The sequence below is a fragment of the Diabrotica virgifera genome, chromosome 8 (genome assembly GCF_917563875.1).
Source record: "Diabrotica virgifera virgifera chromosome 8, PGI_DIABVI_V3a".
In the NCBI taxonomy this organism is placed as follows: Eukaryota; Metazoa; Arthropoda; class Insecta; order Coleoptera; family Chrysomelidae; genus Diabrotica; species Diabrotica virgifera.
The window spans coordinates 112264353-112285695 of record NC_065450.1 but is presented as its reverse complement, the minus strand read 5'-3'; positions in this window follow the sequence as shown (position 1 = coordinate 112285695).

Here is a 21343-nt window from a genome sequence, read left to right as displayed (position 1 = left end):
GGCGATATTATAATGTCAAGTGTCACAGACAATTGACCGCTGAACAGGCATTTTCATTGACCTACAAAAAGATCCGCAATGAAATTTTAATGCAGACTATGCTTATTTCGAAGTTAATCATGAAAACATGCTTTACTTATTTTCAGATTTCTGAACTCACGGCAATTTAGTTAAGGGTTTTGAACGTAGTCAAGTGAATATTAAATCTATATTAGTGGGAATTATCTCTGACGCGCCCTTTGAATTAATGTTTTCATTGCTATTACTCCTTCCTCTTTTCTGGATTTTTAACCACTATAATAAAAGCTCATAAGAATAACAATTTTAGAGGTAATATGGCCATAAAGGACCCCACAACACTCCTTATGGAAAAGTGGTCCCGGTCAAATTTAACGAAACTTTGGTCAATGATAGTCCTCAATGAGTAGATTAAAAAGTCCATGGCACCTCGGTCTGAAAAACTATTATTCTCAAGCTACAGCCCTCTGAAGTACTTAAATTCAGGTACTCAGTTTACGTTAAGTGCACTAATTTATGGTCAAGTGAATGAAAATATCTATTACTGAAAGAAGACAGACTCATTTTCTTCATGCATATTTGCGTGTTGCATATTAATTCGTGGACAAAAATAGATGCATCGTATTTTAGTCTTCAGAAAACCTTCGAAAATTCCTCAAAAAACTGAAGAAGTACCATAGCCTAGTAATTTATGTAAAATAATAATCATCATTAAATACTTCATACCCAGGAGTGAATTATAACATTAGCAGAAGAACAACAAGGTTTTAGGTCGGGAAGGTCATGCACTGACGCTATATTTATAATGAGGCAAGTTCAAGAGAAATCGTTGGAATACAACAAACCGGCATATTTATGTTTCGTGGAACTTAAGAAAGCATTTGACAGGGTCACATTAAAGGACGTTACTACTACTACTATCGGTTTACAGCGTTCTCCGACGCCTTCCGACTCCTAATCGCCATTCTTCTCTGTGTAACCATAGACCTGGAGGGATTTCTCTTTCCTCTAGTTCTTTTTCAATTCCATCCCTCCAGCTTCTTCTCGGCCTTCCTCTTTTTCTTCTCCCTTGTGTTGTCCATGCCAAAATCTGTTTAGGGATCCTGTCATCTGGCATTCTCTGTACATGGCCGTACCATACCAGTTGTTTTGTTTTTATGTCATCAATTATTGTATGTGTTACTCCCATCATTTATCGTATTCTCTCGTTCGGTATCCGATCTCTTCTTGATTTGCCTGCTGCTCTTCTCCAGACGTCCATTTCTGTTACTAGTAACATTTTCTGCGCTCTTTGTTTCAGTGGTCAAACTTCACTGCCATATGTGATTATACTTTTAAGTATGCTATTGTATATGAGCTGTTTGTTCGCTATAGATATTGTCTGGTCCCACAGAATGCCGTTCATAATGGATATGGCTTTTCTACCCTGCATGTTTCTGTCTTTTATAGCAGCATCGAATGTTCCATCTTGAGTTATCTTCATGCCCAGGTACTTGTATTCATCGCAGTGTTTAATCTCTACCCCATCGTCTAATGTAATGGACTGCTTTGTTCCTCCAATACACATGGCTTCATTTTTCTTCATGTTGACTTCGAGACCACATTTATTATATTCTTCTATTAGCTTCCGCGTCATGTAACTTAAGTCGTCATGATCTTGAGCAATCAGAATTTGGTCATCAGCGAAACATAAAGTGTATAGTGTTGTGTCGTCATTGATAGGGATTCCCATGCCATTACATTTTCTTTTCCACAGCTTGAGTGCTTGTTCCAGATAAACTTTAAAAAGGGTAGGCGAAATACAACAACCGTGCTTCAATCCTTTCGTGACCTTAAATCCCTCAGACATCCTTGATCCAGTTTTAATTTTTGCAGTCGTTCCATTATAGAGAATTTGGACTGCTTTGATAAGACCATGTTTAATGTTGGTTTGATGTAGGGTTGACCATAGTTTGCTGAGGCGCACACTGTCATATGCTTTTTGTAAGTCTACGTATACCAGGTGAACTTCTTTATTGACGGCTGTTTTTTTCTCAATAACTTGCGTAATAGAGTACAGGTGGTCTACTGTGGACCGCCCAACTCTAAAGACAGCTTGCTTCTCTGCTTCGTAATCTCTATAGTCATTTTCTATTTTGTTCTTAATAAGTTTCCCATACATCCTACTTATTGTGCTGTTTACCGCAATTCCTCTGTAATTTTAACATTGATCTTTGCTGCTCTTAAAGGACGTTATCCACTTGTTATACTCGAGAGAGGGTACCTCTGGGAATAATTAAAACGATAGAAAACAACTACCAGAACAACACAATAAAAGTAAAAGTGGAAGATGAACTAACTGACCCAATTGAAGCCGGCAATGGTATAAGACAGGGGGATTCCTTGAGTCCTTTATTGTTCAATCTGATCATGGACGAAATAATAAAAAAGTAAGAACTAAAGAAGGATACCAAATTGGAGAAAAACAACTTAAAATAATCTGCTATGCGGACGATGCAATACTAATCTCTCAAAGTGAAGATGATTTACAACGTATGCTGCACCAATTTAACATAATCGCCAGAAAATTTAACATGTTAATTTCCTCAAAAAAGACAAAATGCATGGTATAACAGCAGACCCAATAAGATGTAAATTGGAGCTGAAAGGTCAGATAATAGAACAAGTGATGGAGTTTAAATATCTAGGCATCACACTATCTAGCTACGGTAGGCTCGAAACAGAAGTGGAAGATCAAGTGAATAGAGCAAACAGAGCCGCAGGTTGCCTGAATGACACAATATGGAGAAATAAAAATATCGGAAAAGAAATGAAAGGCAGAATTTACAAAACAGTCATCAGACCCATAATGACATACGCGACAGAAACACGACCCGACACAGAGAGGACAAAAAGATTGCTCGAAACAGCGGAGATGAAAACCCTTCGAAAAATCGATGGTAAGACTCTATGGGACAGAGCTAGAAGTACATTAATAACTGGGTAAGAATCAGAAGAATAGAATGGAATGACCACATAAGCTGAATGACAACAAATAGGGTAGTCAGGACAGCGAGAGACGGTTCCCCAATAGGAAGACGATCAGTGGGAAGGCCACGAAAACGATGGAACGACAACTTACTAGAGGCACATTGAAAAAACAGACAGAGTCATGTCTATACAAAAAGAAAAAGAAGAAGAAGACACCGAAGAGAGCAGCACCGACACAAAACAAAAATCAGAGCCAAAGGAGTATATACGGAATACATGGAATAATTATACGAAAAAAGAATATCAGGGAAGACTGTTGAGAATAAAATATTAGAGAACGATAACGTCTAGAAAAGCTGGGAAAAACTCAATGATAACATAATTAATGCAGCAACAGAATCACTTAGAGAGACGAAAGTGACGAATACTAGTATATCAAAAAAGAAAATCCCATGGTTTAGAGAGAGCTCAAAACAGATGAAACACGACCTCTACGGAACACAAAAAGAAATATGGAAAAGAATCAGAGGACAAAGGAAAGAGATGAACGAACTAACAAAAACGAAACACAATCAGAAATATGTACAGGCTACTTTCGATCTCTATTTGCTAAAGGTGACGTAATGAACTACCAACACCTGAAATGACGACAAACGGAGAAATAAACATTGAGGAGGAAGAGGTAAAAGAAGCAATAAGGAAATTAAAAAATAGAAAATCACCAGGAGAGAACATAATATCGAATGAACTCCTAAAGTACGGAGGAGAAGATCTGACCAAACAACTATTAAAACTAATAGAAAAGAGAATAGAACAAAACAGAATACCACAAGAATAGAGATCAAGCTTCCTAATATCTATCTTCATTAATTACAGAGGAATTAATTTATTGAACGCAACATTAAAATTAACAACCAAAGTGAAACAAACTGAATGAACTTACAAAATTAGCAGACGAATAAGGTTTAAGGTCGGGAAGATCATGCATCGACGCTATATTTGTAATGAGGCAAGTTCAAAAGAAATCATTAGAATACAATAAACCGGCTTATTTATGTCTCGTGGCGTGGACCTTAATAATTTATTTGAGACCTCCATTTATTGTACGTACGACAGAAACCTCCAGGAATAATCAAAACGATCAAAAATGTGTACCAGACTAATACAATAAAAGTGAAGATAGAAGAACTTACTGACCCAATTGAAGCTGGCAATAGGATAAAATAGGGGATTCCAGAGTTCTATATAGTTTGACCTAATCATGGATGTAATGTAATCCATACGTGATATGTAAAAAATAAGAACTAAATGAGGATACTGTTACGCGATTGACTCTACTATTTTATTTATTTATATTTTTTGGCACTAAGTTTAATTTAAATAAAGGAAGACTTACTTATATTATTTTATTTACATCACTTATTTATTTTACTAACTACAAATAACACCAACTAACACATCTAATTTATTTACAACTCAAATTTATGATTTAATTAACTTCGATAACTAATATATACATTTCATTAAATCCGAATCGAGTACAATTATATTACGCGTCGCGGCTCGTTCATTGACTGACTGGCCTGTGCTTGAATTTCAGTCCTATATATACTTCGGCAGCGTTCGCCCCGAACGCCGTGGAAAAGGAATAGCTGTTTCGCGCGTTCTCCAGTAACGACTAGATTGTTCAGTCAGGATAGGCCAATCTGTGAGCAGACTGTTATAAATAGCGTCACATTGCCCCCTCCTTAAAAGATGGTTCCTCCTGGAACCTTGTCGGGACTGGAACTGGATGCTGGTATCTGCAACTGGACCCTCTTTTACAACTCCCAGTTGTATAAAAGTGACAGGGGACGGTCTTCTCTCCGCACCAGTAACTATGCGGATTGCAACAGACTAACACCTGGACCTCGGTGTCTTGGAAAATTTCTTCTACCATATTTCGGATAACTCTCCAGTCTAATTGGCGGCATTCTAACTTTGGCATGGCTAACTTTTGCACGTCGGACTCCAACACGTGCTCTCTCAATTGAATTAATGCATCCCATACATCTTGGTAGGTAGGTTGGTCATGGACAGTGTCTTTTGTTACCAGATAGAATAGGTAACGTGATGCATCTTGGAGTTTCAATGCTTTGCCAGGAGCTGGCAGTTGGCATTGAAGTTCTGCAACTCGACCAAACTTCCTTCGGAAGGCGGATGCCAACCCTCGTGCGTCTTTGATACTGGCCGGGATAGTATGGGCCAGCGAATAGTCATCGGGAAGTGCGAGAAGATCTCGCTTTTCTTCAGTGGTAACACCATGTCTTGCTTTACCGGTACCTCCGTAGGCACCCATGAACTCTTCAAAGGTAAGGTCAGGTATTTCTCGAACTTGGTTGACTTCCACTTCTTCATCTACGTCATGGTCTCCCTCGTACGGCGCCAACCGGTTATGGTGGACTATCATCGGCTTTCCCCTAGGAATCTTGCTTATTCGGTAGATAACGTCATTGATTTTCTTGACAATGAGGTACGGACCTTCCCAGAACTGCTGCAACTTGGGAGAACAACCTGTTCGCTTCTTTGGATTATAAAGCCAGACTTTGTCGTTCTCCTTGAAACATCCCTTCTCAGCTTGGGTATCGTATCGTTTCTTCATTCGGTCGCTAGCGATCTGAAGATTAGAACGGACCAACTCATGTATATCGTCCATTCTTCTTCGTAATTCATTCACGTAATCCTCACCAGCAACATCTTCTCCAGGTCGACATCCAAACTCTAGATCACAGGGTAGACGCATCTCACGTCCAAATAGGACTTTTGCTGGTGTTTGGCCAGTTGATTCATTAACAGCAGATCTATAGGCCATTGCGAAGAACGGAAGGTACTGGTCCCAGTCTCGTTGATGATTGGACACCATCTTTGTCAAATACTTGCCGACTGTCCTATTCATATGCTCCACCATTCCATCCGATTGCGGGTGATAGGCCGTGGTTCTTGTCTTCTTCATGCCTAGTTTATCACAGATTCCTTGAAATAGATCGCTCTCAAAGTTTCTTCCTTGGTCACTATGGATCTCCAGAGGTACTCCGAATCGGCTGATACAGTCTCTGATTAGCACATCTGCAATAGTGGCGGCCTTCTGGTCTGGAATTGCGTAGATCTCAACCCATTTCGTGAAGTAATCCATTACCACCAACATGTATTTGCATCCATTGTCACTTTCTGGAAATGGCCCGGCAATATCCAAAGCTATTCTTTCAAACGGACTTCCAACATTGTATTGTCTCATAGGAGCCTTTCTTTTCCGGTAGGGTCCGTTACTTGTAGCACAGGTAGTACATTTCTTACACCAGTCCTTCACATCGTCGGAACTATTCATCCAATAAAATCGTTCCCGAATTCTCTGAAGGGTCTTCTTTACACCAAAATGCCCTCCTGATGGACTGTCGTGTAACTGACGAAGTACTTCGGCTACTCTGCTCTTTGGAATCACCAACTGTGTTCTCCTCACTGAACCATCATCATTTTCTATTACTCGTTTAAGCAAGCTGTCTTCCAAGATAAATGAGTCCCACTGGGCCCAATACGTCTTAACTACTGAGCCTAGGCTTGATATTTCTTGCCAAGATGGTCGACGATTTTCTTCTTTCCATTTTCGAATCTTCTGTAAAACTGGATCTTTTTCTTGTTCTTCCTTGATCTTGGTAGGCGTCCACTCGTCGTTGACCACTGTTGTTCTTAGTACTGCTGCTTCCTTCGACTCTGTTTTGTTGCAATGGGAACATTCTGCTGGACACGGTCTTCTAGATAGAGAATCAGCGTTTCTGTGGCTAACTCCGGCCCGATGCTCGATCTTGAAATCATATTCTTGAAGTCGTTCAATCCATCTGGCTATCTGACCCTCTGGATTTTTAAACTGCATTAACCATTTAAGGGCGGCATGGTCGGTTCGGATTAGAAACTTCCTTCCGTAGAGGTATTGATAGAAGTGTTCCACTGATTTTACTACTGCTAGAAGTTCTCTTCTCGTGACGCAATAATTTCGTTCAGGTTTTGAAAGCACTTTACTAAAATATCCAAGGACTCGTTCCTGTCCTCCTTGTATCTGCGACAGCACTCCTCCAATTTCCACATTACTTGCATCCGTATCTAAGATGAACTCTCCTTCTGGCAGTGGATACCCTAATATTGGCGCTGTAATTAAATGCCTCTTCAAAGTTTCAAAGGCCGTTTGGCAGTCTCCATCCCAGCAATAATCTCTTGCTTCCTCTGTAAGTCGCGTTAATGGCTTAGCGATATCTGCAAACTTCTTAATGAACCTCCGGTAGTAAGTACATAGTCCCAGAAAACTTCTCACTTGATGTTTATCAGTTGGTTCAGGCCATTCCTTAATGGAATCGATTTTTCCTTTGTCCACGGCCACTCCTTCTTTGCTGACTATATGGCCTAAATAATTGACTTTACTTTGAAATAGCTGGCATTTCTTGGGATTTAACATTAACTGGGCAGCTTTAAGTCGATTAAAAACGTCTTCTAAATTCTTCAGGTGGTCTTCAAACGTCTCCCCCAAAACGATTATGTCGTCTAAATACACCAGGCATGTTTTCCAAGATAACCCTCTCAACACATTTTCCATCAGCCTCTCAAATGTCGCAGGAGCATTACAGAGTCCAAACGGCATAACGTTGAATTCCCATAATCCAGATCCTGTCGTAAAGGCCGTCTTCTCTTTGTCCACTGGATCCATTTCTACCTGCCAATATCCAGACTTCAAGTCCAACGTAGAAAACAATTTACTTCCAGCTAATGTGTCCAACGTGTCGTCGATCCGAGGCAGAGGATAACTATCTTTCTTGGTAACATTGTTCAACAAACGGTAGTCCACACAGAACCTCGTAGTTCCATCTTTCTTCTTGACCAGGACCACCGGAGAGACCCATGGGCTCGTAGAAGTTTCTATCACCCCGTCTTTCTTCATTTCTTGAACAATCCTTTCAGCTTCCTCTCTCTTCGCCTGTGGTAATCGTCGAGCTGATTGACGAATTGGCCTAGCGGTACCAGTGTCAATTTTATGTTTGACAACTGTCGTTCTTCCTGTCTTTCCTCCTTTCGGTACGAATATGTCACGATATTGCCTAAGAAATTCCCTTAATTTCCTTTTCTCCACTTGATTCAGAGATTGGCCTGCAACTGCAACCATTTGGTCGAACTTGTCGTTGGAATTATCTGATGTTGTTGTCTGACGGATTATGGACGTCACGGGTACACAAGTTCCTACTTTTGTCTCCTTCTTGATGGTCACCGGGTAGTCATTGACATTAATCAATCTCACGGGAATTTCTTTAGCAGAAGTAACCAATTCCTTTCCAATTATTATTCCTCGGCCAACCTCTTCATCGTGGTTCCATGGCTCCATCATAACAGGCGTTCCTTCTTCTACAGTTCCCTGTAGCCGCGCTACGATGATCGTTTCACTCCTCGCAGGCACAACTGTATCTTCTTTAATGGCTGCTAGCACAGTTCTGTCATCATGTGGATGAAGAAATACCTCCTCGTTGCCAACTTTGATTACCCTATTCTTAAAATCCAATTGAAATCCATGCAAATTCATTACGTCCATTCCTAATATAACATCTTCTTCGATGTCTGCAACTATGACAGTATGGACGAACTTTTCTGCTCCAATCCCTAATTGTATCTGGATTTCTCCATGGGTGTTGGCGTTTTCACCTGTGGCAGTCCGCAGTCGCAACCTCGTTGGTAAGAGTTTCTTACGGCTGTTTAAAACTGACGGTCGTATAATGGTCCTGGTCGCTCCGGTATCTACCAACAATGTATACTTTTTACCATTTATTTCTCCATCCACATATACACTATCTTCACGACATTTCAAAGAAGCTATTAGTATGAGAGGGTCTTTGGAAAAGTTGCGGGTCGAAGCTGCCCCCCTAAGGCCGACCCGTTCTAGTTTTCCTGCTGGTGAGTCTCTTGACTGTTATTGTACCTAGGGTACTTACATGAACTCCGTACGTGTCCCATTTCCCCACAATTCCAGCACCTTATGGTCTTTGTTTTCTTGTATGAAATGCCCTTTATCATATTGACAATCTGGTCCAATTTGTCTTCATCCTCTTCCTCTTTCACAGTCCTAACTTTACTGTACCCGCCAGAGGCCTGGGTAGCTGATTCGTATTCGAGGGCGGCAGACAAGACATCAACCAGCGTCTTGTGACGAGCTAATCGCAGTGTTCTTTGCATTTCATGATCACGAAGGCCATCAATGAATGTTTGAACAGCCAACTTTTCCATCATGTCTTCGGGAGCTGTTGGATATGCATATCGTACCAACCTGGCAATATCGACCTCGTATTCTTGAAGAGCTTCATCTTTCTTTTGTCTTCGATTTTTAAACTGCGACTGATAGACATGCTCTAAATGTTCGTGCCCGTATCGCATATTCAGTCTCTTCTTCAGCTGCTCGAAGTCATCTGTCTCCTCTACGGCTATGGTCTGGATGACATCCAAAGCGTCGCCTCGAAGAGCAATAGTGAGGTTTACAGCTTTTTCTTTTTCGGACCATCCGTTCGCTCTGGCCGCAGATTCGAACTGTTTCATGTAGTTGTTCCATGATGACTTTCCGTCGAAATTTGGCACCTTAACACGAGCATGACCTACACTCCCTTCAACTATCGACCGTGGGTCCAATTTGTATTTGGTTTCATCATCTTTAATGTCTGTTAAGATGGGTTCCATCCCTTTGTCTGCTTTTTCCGTTTCCTCCATTTTCTTTTCTAATTCCTTGATCTTTTCCTCAAAAGTAGATTTTATGGACGATATCTTGTCGTCAAAATCCGAAGTGACTTTAGAGATCTTGTCAGTCATCTTGCTTTAAAGGGATGAAATATCACCCGAAACTTTCAAAATATCACTAGAAACTCTATGTTCTAACGATGTAATGTCTGTCGAGACTTTGTTCTCTAGCGATGTAATGTCTGTAGAAACTTTCAAAACATCCGAGGAAACTTGGGAGATTTCACTAGAAACTTTGGTCTCTAACGACGTAATGTCTGTCGAAACTTTGTTCTCCAACGATGTAATTGACGAAATCAAAGCAGCATGCTTGTCTTCAAACAAATAGGTTTCTGGATCTTGGCCCTCTTCTTGAAGAGCGTTCTTTAGACGTTCGACTAGATCAGCCTTTTTCCCAGTAGTGTCCATGTCTCTCTCTTCTAACTGGTTGCGGAGCTCCTTAACGATCAATTCAGTGATTTTCTTATGTTGTGAAGACATTGTCACACACTTTATTTATTACGATTTATATTTTATTTATTTTTAAAAGTTCCACACTCTATTTAAACCGAAAATTTACGTTAAATTTATGTATTTCAAGTATCCTCACTTCTGCACCATTTTGTTACGCGATTGACTCTACTATTTTATTTATTTATATTTTTTGGCACTAAGTTTAATTTAAATAAAGGAAGACTTACTTATATTATTTTATTTACATCACTTATTTATTTTACTAACTACAAATAACACCAACTAACACATCTAATTTATTTACAACTCAAATTTATGATTTAATTAACTTCGATAACTAATATATACATTTCATTAAATCCGAATCGAGTACAATTATATTACGCGTCGCGGCTCGTTCATTGACTGACTGGCCTGTGCTTGAATTTCAGTCCTATATATACTTCGGCAGAGTTCGCCCCGAACGCCGTGGAAAAGGAATAGCTGTTTCGCGCGTTCTCCAGTAACGACTAGATTGTTCAGTCAGGATAGGCCAATCTGTGAGCAGACTGTTATAAATAGCGTCACAATACCAAAAGGGAAAATAACAACTACTAATCTCTCAAAGTAAAGATGATGTACAACGTAAGCTGCACCAAATTAGTATAACCGCCAGACAATTTAACATGTTACTTTCCCCAAAAAAGACAAAATGTATGGTTATATCAACAATCTTACAAATTTACGGAAAGCTCAAAACAGAAAGTGAAAGATCCAGTGAGTAGAACAAACAGAGCCGCAGGTAGCCTGAATGACACAATATGGAGAAATAAACATATCGGGAGAGAAATGAAAAGCAGAATTTAGAAAACATTGTCAGACCAATAATGGCATAGCGATGGCTTAGTGTGAAAACCTCGTATCTCAATAAATTACAATTTTACAGGAGAGGCCAAAAACTGATTTTCTGCATAATATAACCTAAAAACAAAAATTACGTTACATATTTTTAATTCGAGCACATTGAGACAAATATTTGATATTGACACAGAGCTAAAAGTGTCAAATGTTGCTATTAAATTGGAAATACAAATATTAACTATGAAAAACACGTAAATATCCTTGCCGTATATAGAGCTTTTGCCCAAGTAACTATGATAACCTCGTATATCTTGATATACGTGTTTTTCATCTCAAATGAGGTTGTGGTTCATAGCTTATTGCATACCTCCAAATACTAGGTCGATACAATACAAATCTTTTGGTTTAACCCGGGAGTAGTCGCGCTCACTTCTGTAACGTGAATAGTCGCGTGTTAGATTCTATCTCAAAATACGAATTTAAATATGGATTTACAACAAATTTTTATTTTATAGTATTTTTATTTACTTCTTATGTTAGAAATATTATTTCTAACAATTATTAAAGCTAATTTGCTCTCCCCATAGCCATAAATTCCACAAAAAGAAGAAGAAGAAAAAATAAATAAATAAAAAAAAAAAAAAAAATTCCTACATTACTATACCGTTCCTCGAGGCACTTACGAATTTTTTTCAAAATTGCAAAATTTTTAATCAAGTCATCGCGAAAAAGGATAAAATGTGAGATTCTATCTAACGGCGCGACTACTCGCGGGTTAAGGTTCATAAAATGTTTATATGTGACGGACTACCTTTTGTTGTTCACAAAAAACATTTCTGCAAGTCGAATCTCTCAAACAAACACTCCAAATTAAGTACCAAATTCTTGGTTATAAATATACCTACGTGGTATTCACACTAAATCAAGAGAGCAATTATTGATATACGTGGTTTCTTTTTTCGACTGTAGAAAATAGTCTAGTAGTCTAGTGTATTTGTATTTTTTCTAACAGTTGTAAATCGTGAGATACAAGGTTTTCAAACTAAAACCACCAAAATGTCATTTTCGAAAAAAAATTAGATACGAGGTTTTCACACTAAGCCATCGATAGTTTATATTTAATTTGCACTTTTTTTACTCAATACTTCACTTCAATCCTTCTACTGTTTTAACAGAAATCTTTTAGACCGGGAAGCATATTTACAGATGATAGCGTGTGTAGACACCAAGGTGTTGAAATCAGTTAGGGTTTGGAAAAACAGTACATTTACAGATGCTAGTGTGTGTAAACACCAGGGTGTTGAAATCAGTTAGGGTTTGGAAAAACAGTACATTTACAGATGCTAGCGTGTGTAGACACTAAGGTGTTGAAATCAGTTAGGGTTTGGAAAAACAGTACATTTACAGATGCTAGTGTGTGTAGACACCAGGGTGTTGAAATCAGTTAGGGTTTGAAAAAACAGTACAGTTACAGATGCTAGCGTGTGTAGACACCAGGGAGATGCTAGCGTGTATATGGGCCATTCCAGGAACATACGCCTGTCTTGGATTACTTTTACAACGAATATTTTACTGTGCAACATAAAAAGTACGAAAGTAAATGGCGCTAATAATTATTCCAATGAACAACAATGTAATTTGCAATTTACTTTCGTTCTTCTTATTTTGCGCAATAAAATATTCGTTGTCGAAGTAATCCAAAACAGGCGTATGTTCGTGGAATAGGGTATAGACACCAAGGTGTTGAAATCAGTTAGAGTTTGGAAAAACAGTACATTTACAGATGCTAATGTGTGTAGACACCAGTGTGTTGAAATCAGTTAGGGTTTGAAAAAAACAGTACAGTTACAGATGCTAGCGTGTGTAGACACCAGGGAGATGCTAGCGTGTATAGACACCAAGGTGTTGAAATCAATTAGGGTTTGGAAAAACAGTACATTTACAGATGCTAGTGTGTGTAGACACCAGGGTGTTGAAATCAGTTAGGGTTTGGAAAAACAGTACATTTACAGATGCTAGCGTGTGTAGACACCAGGGTGTTGAAATCAGTTAGGGTTTGGAAAACAGTACATTTACAGATGCTAGCGTGTGTAGACACCAAGGTGTTGAAATCAGTTAGGGTTTGGAAAAACAGTACATTTACAGATGCTAGTGTGTGTAGACACCAGGGTGTTGAAATCAGTTAGGGTTTGAAAAAACAGTACAGTTACAGATGCTAGCGTGTGTAGACACCAGGGTGTTGAAATCAGTTAGGGTTTGGAAAAACAGTACATTTACAGATTCTAGCGTGTGTAGACACCAGGGTGTTGAAATCAGTTAGGGTTTGGAAAAACAGTACATTTACAGATGCTAGTGTGTGTAGACACCGGGGTGTTGAAATCAGTTAGGGTTTGGAAAAACAGTACATTTACAGATGCTAGCGTGTGTAGGCACCAGGGTGTTGAAATCAAACAGATTTGGAGACCAGAGTGTTGAAACCAGCTACTTAGTTCTGTGGAAAAATATTTAAGTGATTTAGGTATTAATAAATAATTAAACGTTGTTGGGAGTTGAACAATATAAATATATTAACACAAAATAACAACATAAAAAATAATATTAGGTTAATGGGCTGATCCATGACCTTTATGATTATGACATTAGCGTTAGGTTGGTTATGAGTAATGTTTAATATCAGGTTTCTTCTTATTTTTTTTTCAATCTGGACGTCCGTTCAAAACCGAGGCAACAAAAGGAAAAAAAGAAGTAGAAACCTGATGAGAAACATCACACAGAACCAACCTAACGCTAAAGGGCATGGATCTGCTCATTAACCTAGTATTATTTTTTATGTTGTTCTTTTGTGTTAATATATTTATATTGATCATATCCCAACAACGTTTAATTATTTATTAATACCTAAATCAGTCAAATATCTTTCCACAGAAGTAGGTAGGTATACAGTAAGGACGTTTGAGTAGGAATAAATGCATTACCTTCTAAAGTGGAGAATTTGAAGAGAAATCCTGAGACAAATCGATTTTTATTTTTAAATTATGACCTTTTGGCATATACATCATATTAGTTACGTCATCCATCTGGGCGTGGGGACGTAATCAATGATTTCTTTAAATGAGAGTATGGGTCGTGTGATAGCTAATTTAAAAGGTTATTTAATTCTTTATTCAGTAATATAAACGTTAACATAATAATTTCTACAGGGTATCCAAAAAATTTTTTTTAATTAAATTAATTGATAAAAAAGAAGAATGTATGTAATTCATTTATTTCAAAATATATTTTTGTGCTGTTAGAAAACAGAAAAAATGTTTATTTTACAAAAACATTGGCTTAAATTAAATGTTAAAATTGCCACCCACCTGTCACTTAGCAGTTTGAACATTGAATTTAGGCGAAAAGCAATGTTTATCTGCGAAATAAACATTATTACCTGTTCTTCTGACAACAGTAAATGTATTTTGAATTAATTAAATTGTTTACATTCTTCTTTTTGTGTAAATTAATTTAATAAAAAAATTGTTGTACACCCTGTTTAAATAATTACGTTATTGTTTATATTACTGAATACAGAATTAAATAATCAAGCAAATGAGCTATCACACAACCCCTACTCTCATTTAAAAAAACCATCGATTTCGTCATCACGCCCAGATGAATGACGTCACTAGTATATATATATATATATATATATATATATATATATATATATATATATATATATATATATATATATATATATATATATATATATATACAGTGCTGTTTTTGTGACGGTACGCGCCGGTACGCCGTACCGGTACCTTTTGGGAAAAATAAAAAAAAAACAACAAAATTATAGACAAATTCCTGAATTTTTTCCTTGCTCCCAAATAACTTTAAAACGCCCTTATTGATGCTAAATTTAAAAAGTTTTTCCGGGGGCGGACCCCCCTTATGAACACTTCCAAGACCCTCCAGAACATTGCGTACCGGAACCTATATTGTTACAAAAACAGCACTGTATATATCAGTATAAAGTTACTCATTAATATTTTTTATTCTTTCATACATGTTTTCTAAATTTTATCTTATTGCATTGTAGAAATTCTTGAGAAAGGAAATAAACATTTCCGAAAGCTTGAATATTGGATAATAGTGTACTTTAAGGCCCCAGTTTGACTTCTATACCCAAAAATAGTGAAATTCGTATATATATATATATATATATATATATATATATATATATATATATAAAAATCAAACAGATGAAATAGAGAATGTGGAAAAATCCCCTTACGAACAATTCACACATCCACCATTTCGGGTTGGGAAAAATTTTTTGAATAGAATCAAAGATCCAAACACCAGTTCTTAGAAATGTGTTTCGCCCTCTTTTCGAATGGTCGTCAAACCATTAACCTTGGATCTTTTGATCACTGAGTGTGTTTCAAGGATCTACATCTCATGTTTATATATATATATATATATATATATATATATATATATATATATATATATATATATTGGCATATATATATGCCAAAAAGTCATAATTTAAAAATAAAAATAGACGTGTCTCAGGATTTCTCTCCAAATTCACCCATTCACGAGATAATAAATTTATTCCAACTCGAACGTCCTCACTGTATAAAATCAATGTCAATAGTCGTTCGCATCTGTGCATGTATATCCACTAAAAAAGCTAGCTGGTTTCAACACTCTGGTGCCAACACACGCTAGCATCTGTAAATGTACTGTTTTTCCAAACCCTAACTGATTTTAACACTCTGGTGTCTTCACACGCTAGCATCTGTACATATGCGACCGGCATGTGTTACATCGTTACTGTATTATCGATATACGTTAGATATTGTTTTATCAAATGGCTTTACTACTGTGTTTTTCAAATAGATATTTAGCAGAATCCAGAATCCAATGACATATAAACGTGATTTCCCAAAATATCTTCATAGTATTTATCCTAAAATCACAATCAAGATGCACTAGCAATAAACAAACCAAGACACTTCAATGTTACTAGGAGCCCCCTGGAATCATGATTTACAATGTAATCATGATTTACAATGTATAAACTTTGCAAACATTGCAAATTATGATTTAGGAGTGCTCCTCGTAACATTGAAGTGTCTTGGTTTGTTTATTTCTAGTGCGTCTTGATTGTTATTTTAGTACAATTGTTTTAATGTGTTTATTGTTTCTGCTGATTAGCACAAATTTTTCCAATCTTTTTATATAACATTCCCAAGCTGTTAAAACCAAAGTTGTACTTTAAAACCCACTTGCTCCGGTTTCGGAGAAAGAACTAATCACGAACGAAAGCTTATCTCTAATTCCTATTGAAAATAAAAAAAGATTTTATCGAGTTCCTTCCACTTAATTCAATCGATTACTCGAAGGAGGTTGAAGCATCGTTAAGGGTGATTTGCTAAAATATTTTTCTAAATCTGAATTTATTATTGTAACTAATTGGATGTAGGTCCTTGTAGGAATAAATTCAATTTTAGAGTTATATGCATATTTTAAAGTTTTTTTTATGTGTAAAACGTAAGTGCTACTAATTACGTTATCAATTTTTGACGTATTATTGTACTTTTTTATACATAACCCAGATACAAGATTCTACTAAATATACTGATATAGTAGATAGTTGAACTAATATGTAGTTGATAGTTCATAAAACGACTGAAACAGTCAAAATAATATAGTACTATTGAAATTAATTAATCAAACTTTCAGACGGTAATGAATAAAATAAGGAATATTTTTTAATAAATGGTTGAATTGCGCACTTATTTTTATATCGAGGGCTATCCATAAATTTCGTTACGTTTTGATCCGTAGCAGCTTGGGACGGAGCTAGCGCGACCATCTTACCGTCGTGGCGTTCGCGTTCCTCCGTTCAGTAGCTGTTCAGCCAGCCATGCGAGCGCGAAGTCACTGGGTGCATTCAGCAGACGCAATCGCTAACTAATCGATTAGTAATCGATTTGTGACTTACATGCTGAATGCCACAATTTATGTGGCATTCAGCAGAAAATCACTAATCGATTAGTTAGCGATTGTGTCTGCTGAATGCACCCACTGTCTCTTCTCGTTATTTTACAACAGTTGTTTGACATGTGTGCCGCGATCGAAAGCCCCGCTAGTTGTGAGCCGCTAAAGATTGTGAAAAAGAAGAAGTTGCCTAAAAACAACAAACCAATTAAAATTTATCGCAAAATGTGTGCTGTTTATGGGACCAATATGATCTCTGAAGGTGGAGTGAGTCAATGGTGCATTAAATTCAAGAATGGCCGAGCCAATGTGCACGATAAAGAACGAAGTGGACGGCCAAGCATTCTAACTGATAAACTTGTCTCTTCAATTCAAGTGGCAGGTGTTTCCTCTCCTCATCCGCCGTATAGTCCTGATATTGCACCTAGCGACTACCACCTGTTTCGAGTAATGAAGACATGGCTTGCAACGCAGCGCCTTGATGACGATGCTGATCTACGGGACGGAGTTGAACACCTAGTTGAAGTCTCAGGCTGGAGAATTTTATGACAATGGTATTTTAAAGCTAGTTCCCCGCTATGATAAGTGCCTGAATGTGTTGGGAGATTATGTAGAAAAATAGTATTTGAGTGTCGCTTTCAAATGTAAATAATAAAATTTCTATCTTGTTCTTGTGTTTTTTCTATTCCAAAACGAAACGTACTTTCTGGATAGCCTGCTATAAGAAACAAGTCCAACTATATTACTCATCAAAAGACCCTGAAAAATCTTTTTGGAGTGCATGTTCCTGAATGTGAAATTAAAATTATACCACTAGACAAAAGGTAGGCAACCTATTATGCAGGAGACTAAACTTTCCGGTTCTAGAGAACATTGGCATGTGATCAAGGTGGATGTGCTCAAACTGCTGGATTGAAATAAAGTTGAATGGGACGTAAATTCATTTGAGCCACATAAATCACTGAGTCCGGACGGATTTATTAAATCATCATCATCATCAACCTGTACGCTTCCACTGCTGGAGTGCAGGAAGAAGAATAACATCCTGGTTAAAAAACCTCAGAACCTGGTTCAACATAACATATGTGCAGCATTTCCGCGCTGCTTCATATAAGATAAAGATTGCCATAATGATCGGCAACATTCGTCACGAATAGGCGCTTCGAGAAGAAGAACACTAAATGCCACCCAGCTCGTTTAACTCAATAATATCCAATCATTCACCAAATTTTGAGGTTCCTATATTATAGTAAAGTCATTAGATAACTCTCAGGAGGTGTAACCAAAGAAAGTATTCCACCTGTTGTCAATCTGGTGGTACGGAGACGATATTTATTGTCGTTTTCTGCGCTGCTTCGATTGACAACTTAGTTTGTTTTCCGGTAGATGGCCCTAGTTCATCCGTGACATTTCTTTCTTTGCAATTCGGGAAGGCCCTAAGCTATGGTAGATGGTTAAAGCGGAGAGAAGAGGATATGGGTTTACTGATGAGGGGAAAAAGATCTCCGAAACCGGTATAGACTATTCCTGCACTCTCCGCTTTAACCAGAGTATTATGCAGCTGCTGCATTTTCGTTTTGCAAAGAAATTGAGAATGTTTATACATTTTTAAAGTCATTAGCTTGATAAAATGGCGAACAGAATACTAACTCGAGAATTAGTGTTCTAACAAGCGTGATATCAAGTTTAATTCTGGTGTAACCAAGGCTATCTATGTCCTGTAATAAAAAGAAAGTAAAGAATTGCAATAAATAAAATGCAATTGCCACATTGAACAGACGGGAAGTGAGGTGCAAATTATAGACTTCCCCTAGTCTTCTTTAATTCAACATGAAGGCGTAACCATATCTTGTTATTTTATCGTGATTCGATACTATATAGTAAGCTCCGTTTATTTCAGTTTGTTCTGAGATATCCATATATATGTTTCCGGCCAAACCCGATTTCAGGACAAACTAGTTTGGCCTATAAGTGCGTTAGGATAAACTAGTATGAGAAAGAAATATTAGAAACTCCTATCGCGCGTAGGCCAAACTAGTTTTTCCTAGGTCAAACTAGTTTATCCTGATATAAATAGGTATACACTTCAGGCCAAACCAGTTTGGCCTAGGCCAAACTAGTTTATTCTGATATAATAAAGACTCACACTTCAGGATAAACTAGTACGGCCTAGTCTAAACCAATTTAGCAGAGTCGAAAGTAATTTAGCGAACATGTAAGGACTTTTACATGCGGGGAATTCCCAAATCACGTCCCAACAGGGATGGCAAAAAAAATTATACATCGATATTGATACATGCTATAAATCAATATATTCTTGTATAATTAAACAAGAATAAAAAACCGCTAAACGCCGTAAAAATGAGTGGCGCATAAAATATTCCAGCTACAAAAGATCTGATATGAATGTTACGTGGCGCGAAAATGTATTTTCATTTGATGCAAAACAAAATTCTAGTTTAATTTTAAAAGATTTTTCCATAATATTTGCTAAATTTGAAGTAAACGCGCCACAAAAGAGTACCTTTGATACAGTTTGAATTTTGAAACTCTTTTGTGGCGCGTTTACTTCAAATTTAGCGAATATTATGGAAAAATCTTTCAAAATAAAACTGGAATTTTGTTTTGCATCAAATGAAAATCCATTTTCGCGCCACGTAACATTCATATCAGATCTTTTGTAGCTGGAATATTTTATGCGCCACTCATTTTTACGGCGTTTAGCGGTTTTTTATTCTTGTATCAGGAGTTTTTCAAAGTTTCATTATCTATGTTGCATTATCTCCCAAATCATCTAGTGTACATCGAATGTACACTAGATTTTTTCTATTCGAAATAGATTGAAAAAAAATATATTGAGATGGCCGGTAAATGAAGTCGGATTGCCCGTTGCCAGATCAAATTTAGCGTCGTAACCACTACAACTCATAAACCATTTGGGGAATAATCGTTAATTGGATTATACTTTTGTATCTTAATAACTTCTCTAAACGGCTTAACCGATTTTGATCAGTAAACATGAGTTTGAAACGTATTGACCAGTAGTATCTGATGGATCTAAGGTCAAGTATGATAACTGAAGCTATTAGGTACAGGAATTATTTAGCTTTCGAAACCGTTTTTCCCACAGAAAATAGATTTTATCATATTTATGAAGCCTATAACCTAAAAATTTGAATTTTCCCGGATATGAGGTATACATCGTTAGATTCGTCTTGAGTCCTGATACAAACGCTAAGTTATTGGCACAATTCGTACGTTGAAATGTTGAGTAATTGTCGAAAAACCAAAATTTTCAAAGTTTAGTTTTTCAGTTTTTCGGCTATACTGAGCCGTGTGTATGTCTGATCCTGACGGCTTGGACACCATTTGAAAGCTTAAGTCAACACTATTGATTTAATATATTTGCGGTTCTCATGCCTCTTCTTGATCCGAATATATATACCCCCAAAAAATATGCCGTTTTGTACCTACAAAGTCCTATAGCTGGCTTATGGGTGGTCAAAAGTCACAAACTACACCGGTTCTAAATCGGCCCTGACCCCCTCTTTAAATACAGAGAAAAAATATCAAATCGGTTTAACTTTCAAACACACATACATACATATCCACAAACATTTTCCCTTTTTTAAATAAAAATTGAGTCACATTTCTAAGCTCTATAACTTTTGAATGGTATAACCGATTTTCAAAATTAGACATGCGTTGGAAAGGTAATGATCAGTTCTATTAGAAACCGCAAAGGTTGGACTTAAATTTTCGAAGTTTTTGGGAGTTTTGGGGACCAGAACGAAAAACAGACCCTAAATAGGAAGGGCCGTAAAATCGACACCCTTGGACCAAAATGGATGGTTGACATATGAATGGGTGAGTCTTTTTCTGAACTTGAAGATGGGAGTTGGCACAATTTTCAATTCAGTCAGATTTAGAAAATTGAAAATTTCGTGTATATAATAGTGTCGCGAGTAGGGGGGTGTATTTCTGCGCCACTGGCGAGAACTGCCGTTATCTGGTAATCTTTCCGATATAAAACTAACAGCTTCGATAACTAATAAATCGAAAACTATTAATTTTATCAAAAAAATGTATAATGAACATTTTTTGTTTATAATTAATATTTTTACCAGCATTTGAGGTCAAAATATACAAAAAAAAATTTCCACCCTCGAGATGAGGTGGCAACTACCCCCTTGGCAAAAGCGTCTTTCGGCATCATATAGATTTTGATCCTTGGACTATCCATTACTTATTGTCAAATTTTTAAACAAATCTA